Raw genomic sequence first — 20,747 nt, 5'->3', positions numbered from 1 at the left:
CCCTCCCCTCTCTGGAGAAGCAGACTCACTGCTGGCTTCTTCTTCAACAAGTTCTTCTGGGATGGTGGACGATCAGCATCAGCTCCAGTGGAGGGGCTCTGCATCCCTGGAATCATACTCTTGGCATCTGACATCACTGGGCATCGATGAAGTGAGGCAGGCTCACCTCCAGTAAGTATTCTTCCATTCTCTTCTAGCCCTTGGAGCTGTGGGCAGTCCCCTGTTACAAGTATGTTCTCACTGATTACCAGCTTTCAGATTCCATCTTACTAAAATCAATAGTCGTAAGTGATCAGTTTCTGTGTATTTTGAGAAAATAAACTATAAATGCCTCCAGTACTTGGTATTTGATTGTTCTATTTTATTGATTTCTTCAAGGTCATAAAAGGAACTGACAGGAATACTAGCAGGGCTAAATTTGTGTGTGTCTCTCTCTCCTTTTTTAAAAAAAAATCCTGTTCAGTGCTTGTGGCATTTTCTGCTTAGAATAATTAGTAAGCATTTTTCAGTAAGCATTTTTCAGCAATAAAACAGCTTCACTGATGCTACCAACGTGGGGAAATATTTGCCAGCAATTTGCTAAAGTTTGCACTACAGATAGTAACAAAGCAGCTGTAGCAGGGCAGAAAAACACTCAAATTTCATTAAGAAGCTCACTAATGAGGTCAGCTTGCATGAAATCATAGAGGCTAGGATTTCACAGTGGTCATAGTAGAATTGTGGTCATAATCCCAGATCCTTCACACACAGTTATCTAGAGGTTCTGGCCACTAGAGCCAATGAAGCTACACCAGTTCACAAAAGATACGGATCTAATCCACAATGCTTTCCTTTCTACATGTAGCTTTAAAAATATTAAATGTTTAAGAGTTAAGTAGCCAACTACAGGATCTTCATGTTAAGTATTTTATCTAATTTTCTTTCCAGTAGACTTGGAATAATCTTAAAACATTTTGTTCTGCTCTGGAGGAGTTATACTGAAGGTTAAAAAATATAAACCTTTTCCCTGCACTAAAATAACTCTCAATCTACATATTTTGACTATTCTCTCAAACTCTAGAACACTACAGAAGCCATTAGTTATTTTATTAAATGAAAATCTGTCCTTGAGGATAAAATGTTCTAAGCCATACCTTAAAATATTCATCCTAGGAGAATTGTTAAACATTATATTTAAATAAGAATTCAATTCTGTAGACTGTAAAAGATTTTTTCATTCTACAGAGTGTCAGAAATTTCACAGAACAAGAAAATCCTTCTGCAGAAGAATGGTTTTAAACCATTAAATATAAAACAAACCTGTTGGTTTAGCTATACCATACATTTATAGTAACATTAACTCAGAAAGACAATTATTACCTTTCCAGTATGCTATTTCATTTGCAAAGGCAAATTCAAGTCATGTTAGATTTGGCTCTTGTTCTGCCTCAAAAATACAATAAGCTACAGTGGATGTTTGTAAAAGGCCAAAAATACATTTGTGAAATCTAAAAACAATAGCTCACGTCTTTTTGACTCACTCTTTTTTTCATTTTTGAGTAAAGAAAAATACACAGGAAGGGTGCATCCAGATGAATGTGGACATTTGTTTCCCCAGGCACATCTTGTGCCACTGCTACTTGTCCCCAGTGAATGTCCGTGCCACGTGTGCTCTGGTGCACAACAGGTTACCCTGAGTGGGGTAAAGGAGACTGGGGCCAGCAACTGTACTGGCCCCAGCAGCTTTACTTGGGGTCCTGGGAACTTCCAGGGGCCGCAGCCGTGGCAGGAAGCCTAGCCAGCAGCTGAAGTGTGGCTCTGGCCGGCCAGGCTCTGGTTTTGGGCAGCACACACTGCCACCACATGCACCGCCCCAGTTTTTTTTGTGTGGGTTTTTTTTGACCCAGGATCTCCTGGGGTCAACCTTCCCATGTTGCATGGTAGCAGCATGGGGAAGGCCTGTATGTGCAGTGTGCTTATGATGCATGCATGCCAAAATGTCTATGATGTATGCAAAGTTATTTGGTCTTCTTAGAAATTCAGTCATTTGTAGCTATTGTATAACTAATAGGAAGGCCAAGAGTTAGATCGGTCCAGCATCTAAAACTGGCATAGCTTCTAAAGAGCATATTACTTCCATTCCTTTTCCCATCTTAGACAGTAGCTGGCAGAGATGTGGGGGGGCCCTATCAGCATTTGGTCTTGAAGAGTAAATCTGTCAACTTTTCTTCATTGATAGAGGAATTGCTGTGGACTGCAGCTGAGAAGTCAGAGCCACCATATGGATCATCTTAGTCTTCCATGGTTACGCTGTTATCTGCCAGGTTTGGGAACAGGCCTTAGGACTTTACTGTAGAGAACCAATCCTTCCCCAGCTTCACATGGCATGCTACATGGGAATTGCCTCAAGGAAATATTCATGGATGCTTCCTTATGGAAATCCTGTTCCAGTGAGCTCCCATGTGACTGATATGAACCCTTTGCCCAGAAATTACAATGCTTGGGGTATAAAAGAAAGTAAACATCACATAGAATTTCCTCAAAGTGACTAAGCTTTGTAAAGGGCCAAATTTAGATGTGCATTTCAAACAATAAAACTACAGCATCAGGCTGTGCAGCAGTAAAAGCCACCTAATTACTATGCCTAACTGCATAGAAAGAGATAGGCATCATGTTCATCAGTCTTTTTAGCGTTGCTGTAAAATAATTTATATTACCAGTCATGTGACTCATGGCATCATTATTGTCATCTGATTCTTTAAAAATGGTAATAGGAGAGGCTTTTATGCTTCTTATGCATATATAACACTATCTGCATTTTTATGGTATTGTATTATTCTGTTTGCATGCTATGTTAATTACAGTCATCTTATTTTGTTCCTAATATACTACTATTTTGGGAACAGCAATATCTGTAGAGAAGGAAAATGCCTTAGTTATAATTAGTTAAGCTATATTGTAAATATTTAATTGTTCATTTCAAAATGGTATAAAACATTTGAACTCTTTGGTGTGTTGGTATTCTGTAGCGCTTATAAACAAGCTTTGTGCTAAAAACAAGCTCTGCTATAAGTTATGATCAGGCACATACATCACAATGTTTGAAGTTGCCAGTTATTGTTTAGCTTCAACTTTAAAGAAATGTAACATTGTAGTCATAATTTGCTTTGCTTTCCACAAGTTCCTTGGTTGTTCCAATATGGTGGAATTGGTGGAACATTTTAATTTAAGAATGTTTACTGCAATAGAAAATTTGAAATAAACCAATTTAACATGTTGGGAGCAGTGATGTGACTAGGGTGGGGTGGCCCCCAGGCACCAACCTGGGGAAGGGAGGTTGGTCCCTGGGCTGCATGACTGTGATTTTGATTGTGATTGTGATTGTGATTGTGTTGGTGGCACAGTAACTACCAGAAGTTGCCACTGCTCCTTGTGCCAGGTGCCTAGCCATGTCACTATGCTGCTGATTGGGAGTGTGTTTGGAGACTATAAAATATCTATAATCTAAACAACCCCCCTCCCCAAAAATAACAAAACCAAAAAAAAAACCACCAAAAAACCCAAAAGAAAGGGCAAAAGCCTAATCAATCAAGATAGCAGATGGAACTATTCACCTTAATTTACCTAATTCCCCCCTTTTGGGCTACACATACGGTGATTTAAAAGCCATGGGGCTGCCTATTGGACAGCCTGCCCCCTTCTCAGGCAGAGGGCGAGGATAGACTGTTAATCAGTGGGCTCTCTTGACAGGCGTGGCCCAGGAAGCAGCCCGCTATTGGCCTCTGGCTAGAGAGTGCACTGCTATAGTTGTCCAGTGAAGGGGCTGGAACACATGTCCACTTCAGTTCCCAGTCTATTTTTTCTAATGGTAAGAATTTTAGAGATATTCTTGCTAGTAGAAATAAATGCCCGTCAATGGCCACAGTTAGTGTAGTGTGGCGTGATGTCTAAAGTATAGCTGGAGCCTCAGATTGGAGTGGGATACCGAGGAGGATCAAGCAAGGAGCAAGTGAGGAAGTGGGGGACCCAACTGCTGCTGAGTGTCCCCAGCTGACCTGAGGACAGGCAAATCCCCAGGACTGCTCCTGTGTCTTCTACACCTCACTGCTAAGCTCTCATCCCTCACCGTAGGCTTCCAATTGCCTTTCCTACCTGTTGTCTCTATTAGCTTCCAATCTCCCTGTTCCTCATGTCCAACTTCTTTCTTCTTCTGGCCAATTCCTCTGACCTCTTTTCTGCTCCGTCCTCTCCATCACACCTCAGTTGTTCCAACACTCTTCTCTTTTCTCCCATCCCACTGGTTCCTGGTTCCCATCTTCCCCTACTTCGTTCCTATCTCATCTCAGTCTCTCCCTGCATCCTTGTTTCTTTCCTATGCTCCCAGTCCTAATTCCCTGTCTTTGGGCACATCTACACAGGACACTACATCGTTGCCATAGCGACACACTCCTTCACTATAGTGCATTGCTATGGCGACATAGAGGCTAAAAATAAATGTGCACTGCTGGCATCACACAGTAACAGCTGTTACTTCCTTTAGGAAGTACTAAATGATGGCACAGTAACAACAGTGCTGTAGGGTCATATGTAGACACACCATTTAAGTCATAGTCTTATTGCCCAGCTAATCCCATTCTCCTCTAAACTTCTCCTTTGTATCTGATACTCAATAAGAAACAGAGTAAAGAAATGATGGCCACCTATAAGTTTATCAAGGGTGACCACCAGGATCTGGGGGAACGTTTGTTCACCAGAGCGCCCCAAGGGATGACGAGGTCGAACGGTCACAAACTCCTGCAAGACCGTTTTAGGCTGGACATAAGGAAGAATTTCTTTATTGTCCGAGCCCCCAAGGTCTGGAACAGTCTGCCAGCGGAGGTGGTTCAAGCACCTACATTGAACACCTTCAAGAGTAAATTGGATGCTTATCTTGCTGGGATCCTATGACCCCAGCTGACTTCCTGCCCTTTGGACAGGGGGCTGGACTCGATGATCTCCCGAGGTCCCTTCCAGCCCTAATGTCTATGAAATCTATGAAATGGTCTAGAGCAATATAAAGGAGACCTTTGTAAAATCCTCTTTGAGTGATTCACTGAAAAGAACAGACTGCACTGGGAATTAAAACCATGTGTTGAAAGTGTTTAATGGCATATTTCACAACAGAAGTATCAAGAGAGTTAGACAGAATACTGAATAAAAAGATATACTAATAAAATGCCAGTGACAGATAATGCTGCATAAGGGATTGCAGAGTCCACTTAGAGGCTTCATTGTAGCTGTGTACTGATAGAATGAGATAGCAATCACAATGACGATGAAACTAGAATGAAAAATGAGTATCAAACTGGATGGGGAGGAATGCATTAAAAAGTTCAGTATACAGAAACCTTTCAAAGCTTACATGGATCTATATTACAGGATAATTCTCTTACAGTTTGATCCTCAAAGGTGTTGGACCTTTGAGCCCTGATGAAGCACATGAAATCAGTATCAATGGGATTACTTATTTTCTTCCATTTAAGCATGTCCTTCTGCCCCCAACACACACACAACTGCCTTCCAAATGCAGCAGTGGAGTGGAGAGAGGACAGGTGCATGAGGTCTTATAACACGGAGAGTTCATTCACCTGCTCCTCTACCAATGTCATATGCTATCACCTGTTTACAGTGACCCTCTGCTATCTATAATGGACAGGTAGGAAAATCCCTATGTGAAAGAATGAATGGATAGTGACCTGGCATCAATTCCAGAAAGAAATAAAAACCTGTGGCAGAACACTTTAACTTCTGTGAACATTCCACCACTGACTTCAGAGTAACTTAAACAAAAAATCATCCACAACAAAGATTCAGAATTCTCATTCTGTTGTGTAGGCTAGGTTTTACAACCCCTATGTCCCTCAGTGGGTTAACTGCTTTGTTTATCCTCTGTGATCTCTTCACCTGAACTTTGCCTTTCTTTGCTGTGGCCCCTCTTTTCCTCCTCCTTTCCCTATTTTTTTGTATTTAAATTCCTAATTTCTTTCTGTTTAGTATTTCTGTTCTCTGCAGAGATAACATCTGACAAAGTGGGCTGTAGCTTACAAACCTCATGCTTCTCTAAGCCTAACAAATGACTGGCCCTTTTTTGCTGCTGGGTGATCCATCCTATGACATGTGAAAACCAAGGAGACAAACTCCAATCCGAGCCCTGCTGTATTTGAAGTGGGCATGGGTATATATACACACATCCAATGAATGTCACCCTGTCTATAGAAAAAGTAGAGCTGTATGTATAGTTCTCTGGATAGAAGAGTATTAACTGCTGGCCCACTGAGCAACCCTTGCAAAGCCAGCAGGCCAAGGCACTTAGGGGAGCCCACCCCTGCTCCATCCCTGGTACAATCTGTGGGCAAGGCAAGAGCTCCCAAGGGGACACTTGCCTGCCTGTACACAAGTGCCAGGAGCTTAGAGAATAAGCAGGAAGAACTCGTTCTCCTGCTTAACGCAAATAATTACAACATCATAGAGATAACGGGGACCTGGTGGGACTTCACCCATGACTTGACCACGGGTATAGATGGCTATACCCTGTACAGGAGAGATCGAGTGGATAAAAAGGGCGGGGTGTAACTCTCTATGTTAAGGAAAGCTACACGTCCCTGCAAGCTGATATTGATGACCGGGGTGGACAGATGGAGACCCTCCGGGTTAAAATCCATGGGGAACATGGCACAGGGGACACAACAGTGGAAGTCTACTACAGACCTCCCACCCAAATTCAAAAGCTTGACCAGCAGTTCGCCTGGGAGCTGGCCAAGGCTGCATGGTCCAGGACCATGGTTGTCATGGCTGACTTCAATTACCCGGACATCTTGTGGGAGGATGGCTCAGCAAAATCCAAGCCGTCACAAAGCTTCCTATCATGCGTGGATGACCTCTACCTGACTCAAGAAGTCTATGGGCCAACAAGAGGTAAAGCACTGCTCAACCTGGTACTGGCTACTTGGGATGACTTAATTGGCAACCTAGTGATTGATGGGAAGCTGGGTGACAGTGACCACGAGCTGATCACCTTCACCGTACGCCATAAAGCTGGCAAGTCAGTCAGCAACACTGAAGTTCCTGACTTCAGGAAAGCAGACTTTGACAAGCTCAGGAGGCTTGTCAGTCAGGCCCTAAGGGATCATGACCCCAGGGGGAGGGGAGTCCAGGAAGAGTGGTTGCTCCTCAAGGGAATGATCCTCAATGCACAAGCCAATTTGATTCCATCTCAGAAGAAAGGCAGCAGGAGAGCACAGCAGCTCCCCTGGCTCTCCAGGGATCTAGCAGACCTCCTGAGGCTAAAAAGAAAGGCCTACAAAGGATGGAGGATGGGATTCACCTCCAAGGAGGAATATTCTGCACTGGTCCGGTCCTGCAGGGAGCAAACCAGGAAAGCCAAGGCTGCAACTGAACTCCAACTAGCTTCAAGCATCAAGGACAATAAAAAATCCTTTTTCAGCTGTGTGGGGAGCCAGAGGAAAAGCAAGAGCAACATTGGACCCCTGCTAAACCAGATGGGACAACTGACAACTGACGCCCAGGAAAAAGCCAACCTATTTAATGGGTACTTTGCATTAGTCTTTCATCAGTCCCATGGGACGCCCATGCCTGCTACGGGACAGGCAGGTCCAGATGAGGGAGATCCCCTGCACTCCATCAATGCTGACCTCATGAGGGAACACCTTGAGAGGTTGGATATCTTCAAGTCAGCTAGCTCTGACAATCTACACCCCAGGGTACTCAAGGAACTGGCGAGCATCATAGCCCAGCCCCTGGCACGGATCTTTGAGACCTCCTGGCGCTCTGGTGTAGGGCCCAAAGACTGGAAGAAGGCCAATGTGGTGCCTATCTTCAAGAAAGGGAGGAAAGTGGATCCAGCAAACTATAGGCCCATCAGCCTGACTTCTATCCCAGGGAGGATCTTAGAAAAGTTTATTAAAGAGGCCATCCTTAATGGACTGGCTGACGCCAACATCCTGAGGCATAGCCAGCGTGGGTTTGTTGCGGGTAGGTCTTGCTTGACCAATCTCATTTCCTTTTATGACCAGGTGACCTATAACCTGGACAAGGGAGAAGAGATTGATGTCATATATCTTGACTTCAAAAAAGCCTTTGATCTGGTATCCCATGATCACCTCTTGGTGAAACTGGCCAGTTGTGGCCTTGGGTCCACCATGCTCCACTGGCTTGGAAATTGGCTCCATGGTCAGACCCAGGGAGTGGTGGTTGGTGGAAGTCAATCATCATGGTACCCTGTGACCAGTCGGGTCCCCCAAGGCTCTGTCCTTAAACACATGTTGTTCAACATCTTCATTAATGATGTGGACATTGGAGTCAGAAGCGGACTGGCCAAGTTCGCTGATGACACCAAACTTTGGGGCAAACCATCCACATCAGAAGACAGGAACAGGCAGGCGATCCAGGCTGACCTAGACAGGCTCAGCGAATGGGTAGACGAGCACCTGATGGTGTTTAACACTGAAAAATGCAAGGTTCTCCACCTTGGGAGGAAAAACCTGCAGGATTTACTGTCCGAGCCCCCAAGGTCTGGAACAGCCTGCCATCGGAGGTGGTTCAAGCACCTACATTGAACACCTTCAAGAGTAAATTGGATGCTTATCTTGCTGGGATCCTATGACCCCAGCTGACTTAGTGCCTTTCGGGGGGAGGGGGCTGGACTCGATGGCCTTCCAAGGTCCCTTCCAGCCCTAATGTCTATGAAATCTATGAAACTGCAGAATGTGCATGGAAGTGGCTGTTTTGGAAATCCTGAGTATTTTATACTTTTGTTCATCTTTGTTTCTATAACCGTATCCATGACAAATCAGTCCACCTGCTTTTCTGTATTCAAGAAAGATAAAGTTCACTCCTCCCTGCATAGACCTAGAGATATCAGGCTTTGTGCTGAAAACTCATTGACAATATGCAGAGTGTTGAAATATAGTTCACCTCTCTGAGCTGAAAAGGAAGCCACTGTACAAGTATCTATAACTGTAAATCTCATGGCCCTCTACCACACACTCCTAATCCCAATATGCAAAACAAAATACTACCCCATTTATCTCATACATAGTAGGTCAGACAACTAATTCCCTACCTAATTCTGTAAATATCCTCTGCTAAATTGGGAGCATCAGTTTGTTCCATAAAAGTAAATTGTAACTTAGATGACAGCCTAGATCAGGCTTATAGTTTATTGTAAAGGCCTATGCAGGCAGGAGATGAGTGCCTTTATTTAGAACCCCCTCCCACCCCCTCACATAAGTTATTACTTTGAAACATGAATTTTGAGTACTCTTGTAGTAGTTTAGCTTATCGAACTTCAGTTCTTAACAAATGTTATTAATTATTAGCTAATGTGTTAACACAGTCTGCTTAGTATTTGTATTACAGTAGCATCTAGCGGTCTCAGGTGAAATGGGGGTATTATTATACTAAACACTGGAAATCTACATTGCATGTGCATGTAGCACACCCTGCTCCAAGGAGCTTGTAATTTAAATTGACAAAGGCCATGGATAGGCATTCATTTTTGCTGGTAGGGATTTCTCTGGAATTCTCTGAAATTGTTCATGGCCAAAGCAGAAGCAGGAAGTTCAAATCACTTACCCAGGTTATACAGTGGTCCAATGGTACATCTGGGAACACAACACAGTCCTTCTGACTCCTGGCCCAGCTGCTTAACCATCAGGCATTGCTTTTTCTTAGTAGGGTGACTTAGGTAAATCCAATTAGTCCTACCCACTATACTTACTTATCTTTTTGTAAGTGAATTTTGCAGTGCTTATCATGATAATTGCATTATGATTTAAATAAATAAGAAAAAAACTTGTATGAATGAGATTTTACACCTTGAATCACATTGGGTATCCCTTTGCTCCATGTATATCTGCAGATATGTTCATAAATACATATGCTCCATATAATGAGACTATTTGTGGAGTATGTAAATAATTAGTATGAGTAATGGCGATTTCTATTAGCAAATTATTAATTGCAATCAAACCAAAATACAAACTGTTCTGGTGCCCCTATTTATTATGTAATTTGCTTTTTGTTTCTCGGGGTAGGGGTGAGCCTCCCCATAAGAGACAAGAGACTCCTGTAAGATTTGAAAACCATAACTTGCGGGGGGTCTCCAATCGGATTGCTCCTTGTAATGAACCAGTTTAATTTTTTTTGCAGACCCCCCCAACAGTCAAACTCCTCCAATTCGAACCCTGGTTGGCATCATTATATAGAAGGCATGCTTCATTACAATTTCATACTAAAAACATTGACTTTATGTTATGGAATTAAATAGTTCTTAAACGTTAAAATATAATGTACCGATATTTCTGATTCTCATTTTATAGAAAATGTTGGAGCTTCTGGGGGATTCAATTCCTTTGATTTTACTGTCAATATTATTTTCTAAAATATCAGCTAATAATTTGACTTATAACATTCTTAAGAAATGCCAAAAAAAAAAAATATCAAGCATGGATAATAACTCCTGTTTCAAACATATTGGACTTCTGAAATTCTGTTGAACTGAGTCTCTGACTTGCTGGACAAACATTAAAGAACAATTCAATTAATTTATTAAACACAAATTTTTACAAACACCTGTGATCAATGAAGAGTAATAGGAGAAGTTATGCATTTCTTCTCTGATGTTAATAATTGCACTGGGAGCAGACCTACTGTGAGCTCGGTTATTTATTTTAGGAATACTCATAGCATGTAATTAATCATATCTTTGAATCTTGAAAATCATGCTACAGACAATTTTTTTCAATTGTTCTTAGTTAATGTTTGCAGGAGAAGTCTTGAACACATAAATCACTAAATATTGGCTATTATTTTTATTAGAAGTGAAGACAACCAGGGTACAGCACACAATAAATCTATAATTCAAGCTCTTCTTAGCAACAGGAACATGCTTCTTGCCCCGAATTGGTCTCCCTCTGCACCTGCAATAAGGAGCAATGGGATCTAATGTGTGATTCACACAAACCCACAACCTGCCATACACGTGTAGCATGGCAGGAGGAGCAACTGAGTGGATCATGCATTAGATACCATCATTTGTGGAGGAGCCCTAAGCCAGCTAGTAGGTTTTAGAGAATCTAGGTTTTGATATTTTGCCTAAGGCATGGCTGTGCATATCCCTGCTGTGATAAAAATCAGCTTTGGCCACTTTGCTCTTTTATAGTTCTAAACATTCATTTGAAAAGTACATGACTGGAAAAGTGATTGATATATAATGCAGACAATTGATTCAAGACCTTGTAGTAGCAATCTCTGAAAATCCATATTCATTTGTGGCCTATGCCTAGATTCAGAGGTGAAAGGTTTGTACACTAGTATCACAGCATCTCCTCAACGCGTTGATAATAACTAATTGGAAACAGCAAATTCTCAACCGGGAGACAAAAGATAGTTCTGTCAATAAATGGAAGGAGATATTTATAAAAAGGAGAAGCTTATCAGAAATACTCAACTAGAAATACATATTTCTTCACACACTTTAGAAACTACTAATTTGCTTAGATTACTATAACCTTATTTTGATAGAATTACAGTAGTTTAGGTGCAAAACTCTGCTAGCATTCAAGATGATGTTTGAAGGTGACCTTATAGACCCCAAGAAACAATGTTTTTTTCCCCCATTTAAACATATATGTTGAAGCTAGGGGTGCACTGATAGAGATTTTTTGGGCTGACACTGACGGCTGATTTTTAATGAGTCATATCGGCTGATACCAATCTGGTTCTGATTTGCAGCCCCACAGCGTGGAGGGCAGCATCCAGCAGTTGTGGGAGAAGGGGCGGGGGGAGGGAAGAGGCATGGGGGGGAAGATCGAGGCCCCTGTGGTGAGGGAGTGAGTGGGGCTGGAGCAGGCATACATAAGCATTCCCAGGAGGGGGGGGGCTACAGCAAATTTTGGGGTGTCTGCAGCCCCCTGCAAGCTTCGCCTCCCAGTGTTGCTGCTGCTGCCCTGAGCACAGCCTGGCCCACCCCCACTGGGAAGAACCTAGTGCCCCTCGCCTTGTGCACAGATCTGGGGGCACATGTCCCCCATGCCCTCGGAGTCGCCTCTCCCCACATCCCCTGAATGAGCCATGGCTCCATCCTGTGCCCCACCCCACCCCACCCCACTCCACCCCAGTTGCGCATCACCTGCTCCTGCCCCAGCCCTAGCCCCATTCCCACTCCCTCCTTCACCATGGGGACCTTGATCTGCGCCCCCACCCTATCCCTCCTCCCTTGCCCCTTCCACCACAACAGACTTACCAGCCTCTCCATGCTGCAGGGCTCTGCTCCTGGCCACCTGCTTGTTGCACTGTGGCTGTGCACATGCACTCGGCATTTATCGGCCACATTATTGGCCACATCACACAAAAAAAGGCAATTACCAATTGTAAGGGGGTGAAGAAGGTGCTGGGCGAGGGTGACGCCGGTGGTGGCGGCGGGGTCCGGCCCGACTTCCGGGTCCCGGCGGAAGGCCAAGCCCCCAGGTTTCCCCCTTCCAGGAACCCAGAAGCACCCGGGTCAAGGCCTACCTGGACGGATAAAGGGAGAGCGGCGGATCTGGAGGCGAGAGCAGTGGATCTGGAGATGAGAGCGGTGGGAGAGCCGGTGCCAGAGGAAGCACCCTTGAGCGGGTGCGAGCCGCTTGGCGACGCGGCAGGACCTGCTGGGGCAGGGGTAAGCCCCGGCGCGGTGTGGAGGCCCGGCCAACTGGCGGTGAGGACACGAGCGGCTTAACGCCGCAGGAAGCGATGACACCCGGCAGGAGCTGGGTACCGTAAGTACTGTAATACAGGGGCGACCACAGGCGGGGAAACCCCCGCGCCTGTGATTTTTGGAAGGACTAAGGGGAGGAAGGTGTTATCGGGTCTGCAGGGTACCACCTCGCTCTGGTTTGCATCTGCCACGACTTGGATCTTATTAAGGGAGGAAACAGATGGAATGTTAATAGAAACCCGCGGAGTAATAACACTTGACCCATCACATGATTACAGGTGCTTTATTCTCGTTTTTCTTTTACAGTGGCCCGGACCACAGACAGTAGCCTGTCGCACTTGCCCCCTCTGTCACCCTCGGTTCCAGAGAGGATTGCCAGCTTCGCGGTTGTAAAGATAACTACCAGCCAGAATCCCATGGTGCCTTAGCAGCTCGCATGAGTGGTTCCTTCTATCCTGCACCAATTACAGCCAAGGAGCAGTCCCAGCTGTTGCCCCTCTGTGGGCAATAGTACCTTACAGTTCTGATCCAGTCCCCCTGGGTGTGAGCCACTCCTGCCTGGGCTCAGCTTATTGCCTGCTAATTGCCTCGCTAGCAGTGGAGGATCGCCGCATCTCTCTCTACCTCCCCGTGGTTTGTGCCAGCTTGTCTCCAGGAGCTCCCTCACTGCCAGCACTGGCACAAAGGATCTGGGATGGTCTACCCCTTTGCTCTGGGATCATTGCTGACTTCCCCTTTTGGGTCCCAAACGGGGACTGCTTCTATTGTGGGATGCCTCACCCCGTCGCTGCCCAGACCTGCGGCTTCTTCCCCCTTCTAACTCACCACGGCGGCTGGAGTTCTGTCGCAGGTATCTGGCATCTTTACTGATCTGGCAGCTGTACAGTCCCTTCTCCACGTCTCTCTGGGTCTCAGCTCCGCATTTTAGGGCCATCTTTCTCTGGGGTCTGAGGCAACCTCTCTCTCTCTCGGTGCCCGAAGGCATCTTTTCTGGGGCCTCGCCCTTTCTCTATTCCCAGAAGCCAGGTCCCATTGGCTTACCAGTGGCGTGGGGAATCTCTCCCCACCCCCCACCCCTGCCTGGGCATCATGACTGCCAGCTGTGGGGATTTTCCCCAAGTAACAGGGCTCTGGTCAGGAACCCTGTTACTTATGGAGCTATATAAAGTTATGGGCACCTGCCAGGGAAATACAATACTATGTAGGAACAAGAGTAAGTGAAATATAATTCACTAACCTCAATTTGTCAGTCTTTCTTGCTGCCCTTTTTCTATTCCTTAACTCAGGGTGGGCAATTATTTTGGGTGGAGGGCTGCCTAACGAGGTTTGGTGAGCTTTTGCAGGCTTCATGGGTAGCCCTGCCTCTTGACAGTTGCCCTGCTCCCTGGTCACCATCTTGGGACTGGAAGTCCCACCCCTAACTTCTGACCTTTGCCACTGGAAGTCCTTCCCCTTGCCCTCCCTTCTCCCCACTGGAAGTACTCCTTTTGGGAAGGGGGGTTGCTATCTTAGAACCAGAAAAAAAACCCTAAATCATACACTAAAAGTCAAACAGCTACTATAACTATTTTAATTGTATTGCAAAAAATATTTTTGTCATGATTTGTGTTTGTGTAGTGTATATAGAGGTGACTGCATAATAACTCAAAAATAAATTCTTAGTCTTGTATATTGTGTATGGGGAGGGTGTGGTTGTGTGTATGTGACTGTGTGCGTGTGTGTGTGTGTGGTGGGTGAGGGTTGTGAGGGGATGTGGCTGTGTGTGGGGGAGCAATTGAGTATGTTGGGGGGTTGTATATGTGGGGGATTGTAAGGGCTGGGTGTGGGTGTGTGGCATTTGTGGGGTGGAGGACACCCCCATACACTCCCCACATTTGTGCGTCAACAGAGGGAAGCTCCATGTACTGAAGCTGGCTGCTACACAGGTCCCAGAAGTCTGCTGGAAGTGGAAGCTCCTGCTTCCTTGTGGAGTCCTGGGACCTGCACAGCAGGAAGTGGCACAGGCAGCCAGCTTCAACATGTGGCATTTCACTCCCCTGGTATGCAAGTGCAGGGGCTACATGTGTGCAGTGGGGGCTGCTGGCGATAGAGGTAGCCCAGCCAGGCTGAGCTTCTTGCTCCTGTGTGCAGTGCTGGCTGGAGCTGTGCACCACCGAACAGCAGTGCCTGTGCTGGGCACGAACACCCTAAGCATTGCTGCCTGCTGTTGCTGCTGCTGCCTGCAGTGGCTGTGTGCCATGGGGGGAGTCCCCATACCCCCCTGACGCTCCCTCACACCTACATCCTGCCCACCCCAGCTCTGCGCTGCTGCCACCCCCCTGGGCTCAGGCTCTGTGCTGCCATCAGCCCCAACCCCACACTCTGTGCTCCCGCTCAGCTTCAGCTACCTCACCACCGCCATCCCCACCCACATCCCTGCCCCTGCTGCTTCCCTACCTGCTGGCCAGAGCCAGCAGGATGCCAGGGAAGTCAAGCAGTTCCCCTGGCAGCTGCAGCAGCCCCACCCAGAAGCTGTGTGGTGGCTGGTCCAGGTCCTTCCACCCATGAGGGTGGGAATGAAGTGCAATAGGGTATGTTGCTGGGGGAGTTGAAAATGTGGGCACCTTGTTCCCACCCTCATGGGCAGAAAGGCTGGGAAGGGTACAATTAGTTGTGGGGCACTACAGGCTGGAAAGAAGTGTTTGGCAGACCAGATCCAGGCTGTAGGCCATATTTTGCCCACCCTGACATCAGCTGGGAGGGCAATACAGCAGTGCGCAAGCTATCCACTGCAGGCATGTGGCTGCATTTCCAGAGTCGGAAGTTAATATCTGTTCACTTGCTTCATGTTTCAATCTACACAGTCTAGACTAACCTTTAAAGATCGAATCAATTTGGCCTTGGGCTTTTTGACTGTCTGTAGTTATTCCTTTGCCCTCTGCCTGCAGTTTCCCAGTTCTGGAGGTGGAGAGGCAGAAAAATTATCAGTATTACCATACTCCCAACACAACTAGATGCACAGGAAAGCACCCACCCAATACTGGAAGACCAAATGCTCCATAGAGTGAGCACAGTAGGGCTGCGTCTGTGGATCCATCTGCAGAACCATACACTGCACATGTAGGCATTCCCTGCACAACTACCTTGCAATGTGAGTTTTTTTTGTGACCCTGGGAGATCCCAGGGTCAAAAAACCCCACCCCAAAAAAACCAGGGTGGCGTATGTGGCCGCAGTGTGCACCACTGAAAACCATACTCTGGTTGCCAGCCAGGCTTCCTGCTGCAGCTGCAGCCCTGGGAGGCCCCCAGGACCTCATGTAAGGCTGCTAGCCCCAGCCTCCCCTACCCCACCTGGGGTAACCTGCCAGAGCATGCATGGCATGGGCATTCCCCAGGGACAGTTAGCAGTGGCACAAGGTATGCCACAGTTACTTGTCCCCAGGGAAACAAACATCCGTGCTTGTCTGGACCTGCCCTAGCAGTTGTTTCTTCTAGGATTGTTTTTGGAGCATTTCATAGGGTTCATCTTTCTATAGACTTCCTGTCAGCTCACCCTCTGAAGTGCTTGTCCAGGGTCTAACCCTCACTTCTAGTCTCTTTCTGTCCTGACAACTTTAATTTCCAGTATTTCCCTTCCATCTTCCAGGTGTCTGACACTCCATAATTTTATTTGGTGCTGAAAACTGTGAGTGAGGACTAACAATAGAAATAAAGTCTATAACATATTTATAATTTCAGTCTGCTCCATTGTTTACTCAGTAATGCTTGCAGAACTCCTGAGCTCCAGCAACTATATCACAGAAAAGACAATTAAACTATGTTAGGGAATATGACAGACAGACATTAGAGTTATGCAGAGGGGTGAGAACAGAGGAGCACAAAGAATAATTTTTTGGGGAAGTCAAGAATTTATGTGAAAGAAGGAAGGAAGAGAGGTTGGTAGTTGTTTATGACACCATATGGGAGAGCAGAGTAGTTGGGGGGAAATATTTCAGTTATTGATTCTGCCTTCTTTATCAAGAAAATAGAGTCTCTAGCCAATTCATCTGAAACCTCAGAAGCCTGACAGTATCAGTTATGTAATACTTAATGGTCTTTCAGCTTACCTGGTGGTTAACTTCTTGTAAAATAAGATCCAACTGAGATGCTTGCTTGAAACAGTCCTTTTAAAAATGTTTAATAAAGTTGTGTGTCATCCTCAATACATTGTAGATTTCAAGTTCCTTGGTGTCTCCTTGTTGCCTCAGTGTAGAAGTTGTCCCTTTGTTTCTCTTAGTACCAGTTATCTGAAGAGAAATTTGGCATTATTATAACCAGTTCCCATCAGTTCTGTGCTACACTTCTAAAGACATTTACAATAATAAGGATTTTTCAAGATGTTTCTGTTGCTCCATATAGTGTTGTTAAGTCTTGGGGCACATCCAGATGAGTGCACACATGCAGTTTGCGATGCCTCAAACCTGTTTGTAGTGCTGCAAACCATATGTGGCAAATGTGCAATTGTGCACTGTGCTGCACCAAAATTTAATACCAAGATGTCAAAAAAAACCCAACCCACAAAAAGTGGCCTGGTGCATACGGCAGCAGCGTGCGGCACCAGAAATGGAGCCTGGCTGTCCAGAGCCACACTCTGGCTGCTGGCCAGGTTCTGTGTGGCCAGATCAGCACCCCAGCTGCCCTGGGAAGCTCCCATGGGGTAAGGCTTCTGGGGCCAGCCCAGGTACTGGCCCCAGTTTCTCTGCCCTGGACAATTTGGTGCATGTTGGAGCGCACATGCAGTGGTGCACCCTGGGGCACAAAGCAATGGCACAAATGTGCGCTGCTGCTTTTTGGTTAGGGACAGACATTATGCATAAACCAGTTTAAGTGATGAGAAACTGGTTTAAACCTGTAACAGAACAAACATTCAGTGCACATAAACCAGTTTGAAAATGGCCAAAACCAGTTTGAGATAAACCTAGTTGAATGTAATCTCCGGCTTAACTGATTTAGCTCAAACAGGTTTATGCAATGTCTGTCTCAGACCCCTTGCTATTTTGAGTTAAGTCAGAGACCCCCAGCATCTTGGCACGCTCTCTGCGCTGGGCAGGGCTCTGCTCCACAGCATGGCTGACCCTTCCCCTCTGTTCTCTAGCCGGAGCAGGGGTGGGCCATGGCCAGATGCTGGCCTGCCATGGCCCCTGAGGCAAATTCCTCCCTCCATCTTTCCCCCCCCCCACTGGCAAACCCTGTGGCCTGCAGCTGGGGTTTGCTAGCCCCAGCTGCACCTCCACAGCTTTCCTGCAGCCAGGCAAAGATGGAGTTAATTTCTTCCTCTGTCCAGCTTGCTTGGAGCTAGGGAGGAGATTAATTCTACAGCAGCCCAGGAGCAGGGCAGTGAGGCAAGACCTGCACCTGTGAGCTAAGACCTACAGGACCAGACTGAGATATGGGAAGTGTTGGCAAAGACTTGACAATCATCACACATATGTGCTGGAGAGGGAGTTAAGGGAAGTTGCAGACAGCTTCTGGCTGGAAGTTGCAGACCAAAGAATGCAGAGAGCTACATTTATATTATAAAGCAGAACCTGTAAAACCTAAACAAAGCCTGTCTGAATGCCTGGCTGTAAGGAGACACTCTGCCCTCAGGATTAGTAAGGCTTTCTCTTGTCTTCTTGTTTTACACTTTAAATTAAACTAAGTTGTGTATGCTGTGTTTTACTGGGCTGTATCTTAGTTTAGGTGAAGATTTTGGTAGTTCCCTGTTGTATGTAAATTGCTGTGTTCAGTACATTTGCTTCAGACAAACGACTTTTCCCCCATCCCCATTCAACAGTCTGGCAGCAGCTTCCACACCCCTCACCTCTCCAGGCTGGTAGCTGGCATCCTGTGTGTCCTGCTAGCCTTGGGCTGGTGCCTGGCCATGCCTCCTCCACTCCAGCAGGGAGGGTTGAGAGCCTTTGAGGGCATCTCTCTTCCCTACCCTTCAGCAGTGGCTGCCAGGCATGCTGTAGCACCTCCCAGCTTCTGGCTTGAACCACTGCAGGCACATGCCTGCATTTCCTTATTTAACAGAGTGTCTGTCCAGTTATTAATCAGTTAAGCTGCACAGCTTCGACTAACCTGCAAAGGGTGAATAAATTCAGGCTCAGGCTTTTTGAATGTCTGTCCTTAGCCTTTGTGCCCTGGAAACACACACCTCTGCGTGTGGGGATGCACCTCCATAATTCTATTGTAAAAGCTGACATTAACTATTTATGAATGTGGTTTACTGAAAATTTGATAGCAACTTATCACTTATCACTCCTCAAATCTACCATCAGTTGGAAAGAGTAGTCATTATCAATCCCTAAAGGCAACTACAGACAAATAGAATTCTAAGTTGTTAACAGAGAAAACATTTCAAGTTTAAGCATGTGCCTAAATCAAACTGCAATCAACTGAACTTAAACATTCAAAGTAATAGAAACGTAGAAAATTGGGGTTGGAAGGGATCTTAGGTCATCTAGTCCACCCCCCTGCTCAAAGCAGGACTACTCCCAACTATTTCATCTCAGCCAAGGGTTTATGTACTGGGTCTTAAAAATCTCCCAAGGATGGAGATGCCACAACCTCTCTGGGTAGCCTGTTCCAGTGTTTTACTATCCTTCTAGTGAGAGAGTTTTTCCTAATATCTAACCTAAACTTCCTTTATTTCAACTTGAGACCATTGTTCCTTGTTCTACATTCTGCCACCACCATTCAGAGAAGGTTGTCTAACTAGGATACTAAAATTTGATTAACAATGAAGAAAAGTCATCATATTTAATCCTTTGCTCTGTATAGTTAGATGAAACTCCATTATTACCAGTGTTGTTCTACCTACTGACAAATTACAGCTTATTTCTTCTCTGCTCAACCATCATTGGAATGTTTATTTTTTAATTACTGTACATTCTTGGGCTATTTCAATAAAAGTAACAATGAGGACATGTGTGTATATATATATATGCACAGTCACTCATAGTAGAGAATGGTTATATCAACTTTTCTTTCTATTATATTATTGAAAATAGGCCTTTCTATGCTATGGAATAATAGAAAAACAGGACTGGAAAGGACGGGGCGGAGGGAGAAGGAAATCATCTAGTCCAACACCCTGCTGAACCACAATCCATGTTTAAATCACTTCATTCAAGCATTTGTCTGATTACATATCTGGCACTATTGACTTCACACACACACATCCCTCCACTCAAACTCAGCAAATCAAATACTAAACTTCTTATAAGTGCAGGAAGGTTCAGCACAGGTCACCTGTATTTTCAGAATCTTTTAATGCTGCAGAAGAGTAATATTTTTGTTAATTTCCCTGATTTACTTTAACCTAACTTTCCCTCAAGAGCTCAGAAAATCATTTGACTATAGGACATATTTTAATTCTACATCCAACAAGAACAAAATATAATTTGCAAAAATCCATGTTTTATATTCTCTCTACTCTGACAGAAATCCTTTAATATTTGTTCCATTCTGAATCTCATTGCCAGAGGCTGTCCTGCTTAAAGAAACAGCAAAGGGGAAAGCAGACACTTTATTGCTTTATGCTTTTGTAATTTATAACCAGAAAAAAGGTTTTGTAACTTGTTTATCAGCATAATGCTTTGATGTTCTGCAGCCTAATTCAATATGTACACTGTGCTCCTAGACCAAAAGGTCCGATAACCTTACACAAGTATGATCACTGCATGACTGAATAGAGTACTGCTATCCAATGCAGTAGAAGCAGCAAGGAAAGCAGTAGCATAACTGAGGATGGACAACTAGGGCAGTAGCCCTGGGAGCAGTCATTGGGTGTTATCAGTATTGTCATTGTTGTTCTCATCAATTGTTATTGACATGTTGTCAGTTTTGAGGAACTGTGGTGTTGACAGAGTCACAGGCAGGAGATTCCAACACCAATATTGTCTGAAGAATGACTATAGCAACAATTAACACCTGCAAAAATAACAGACTAATGAGAGGAAATAATCAATACAGACAATCAACTGGTTACACTAGTTTTATCATGCAG

Source organism: Crocodylus siamensis, chromosome 7 (genome assembly GCF_052110815.1).
Source record: "Crocodylus siamensis isolate JL-2025a chromosome 7, ASM5211081v1, whole genome shotgun sequence".
NCBI lineage: Eukaryota > Metazoa > Chordata > Crocodylia > Crocodylidae > Crocodylus > Crocodylus siamensis.
This window is presented reverse-complemented; position numbering follows the sequence as displayed.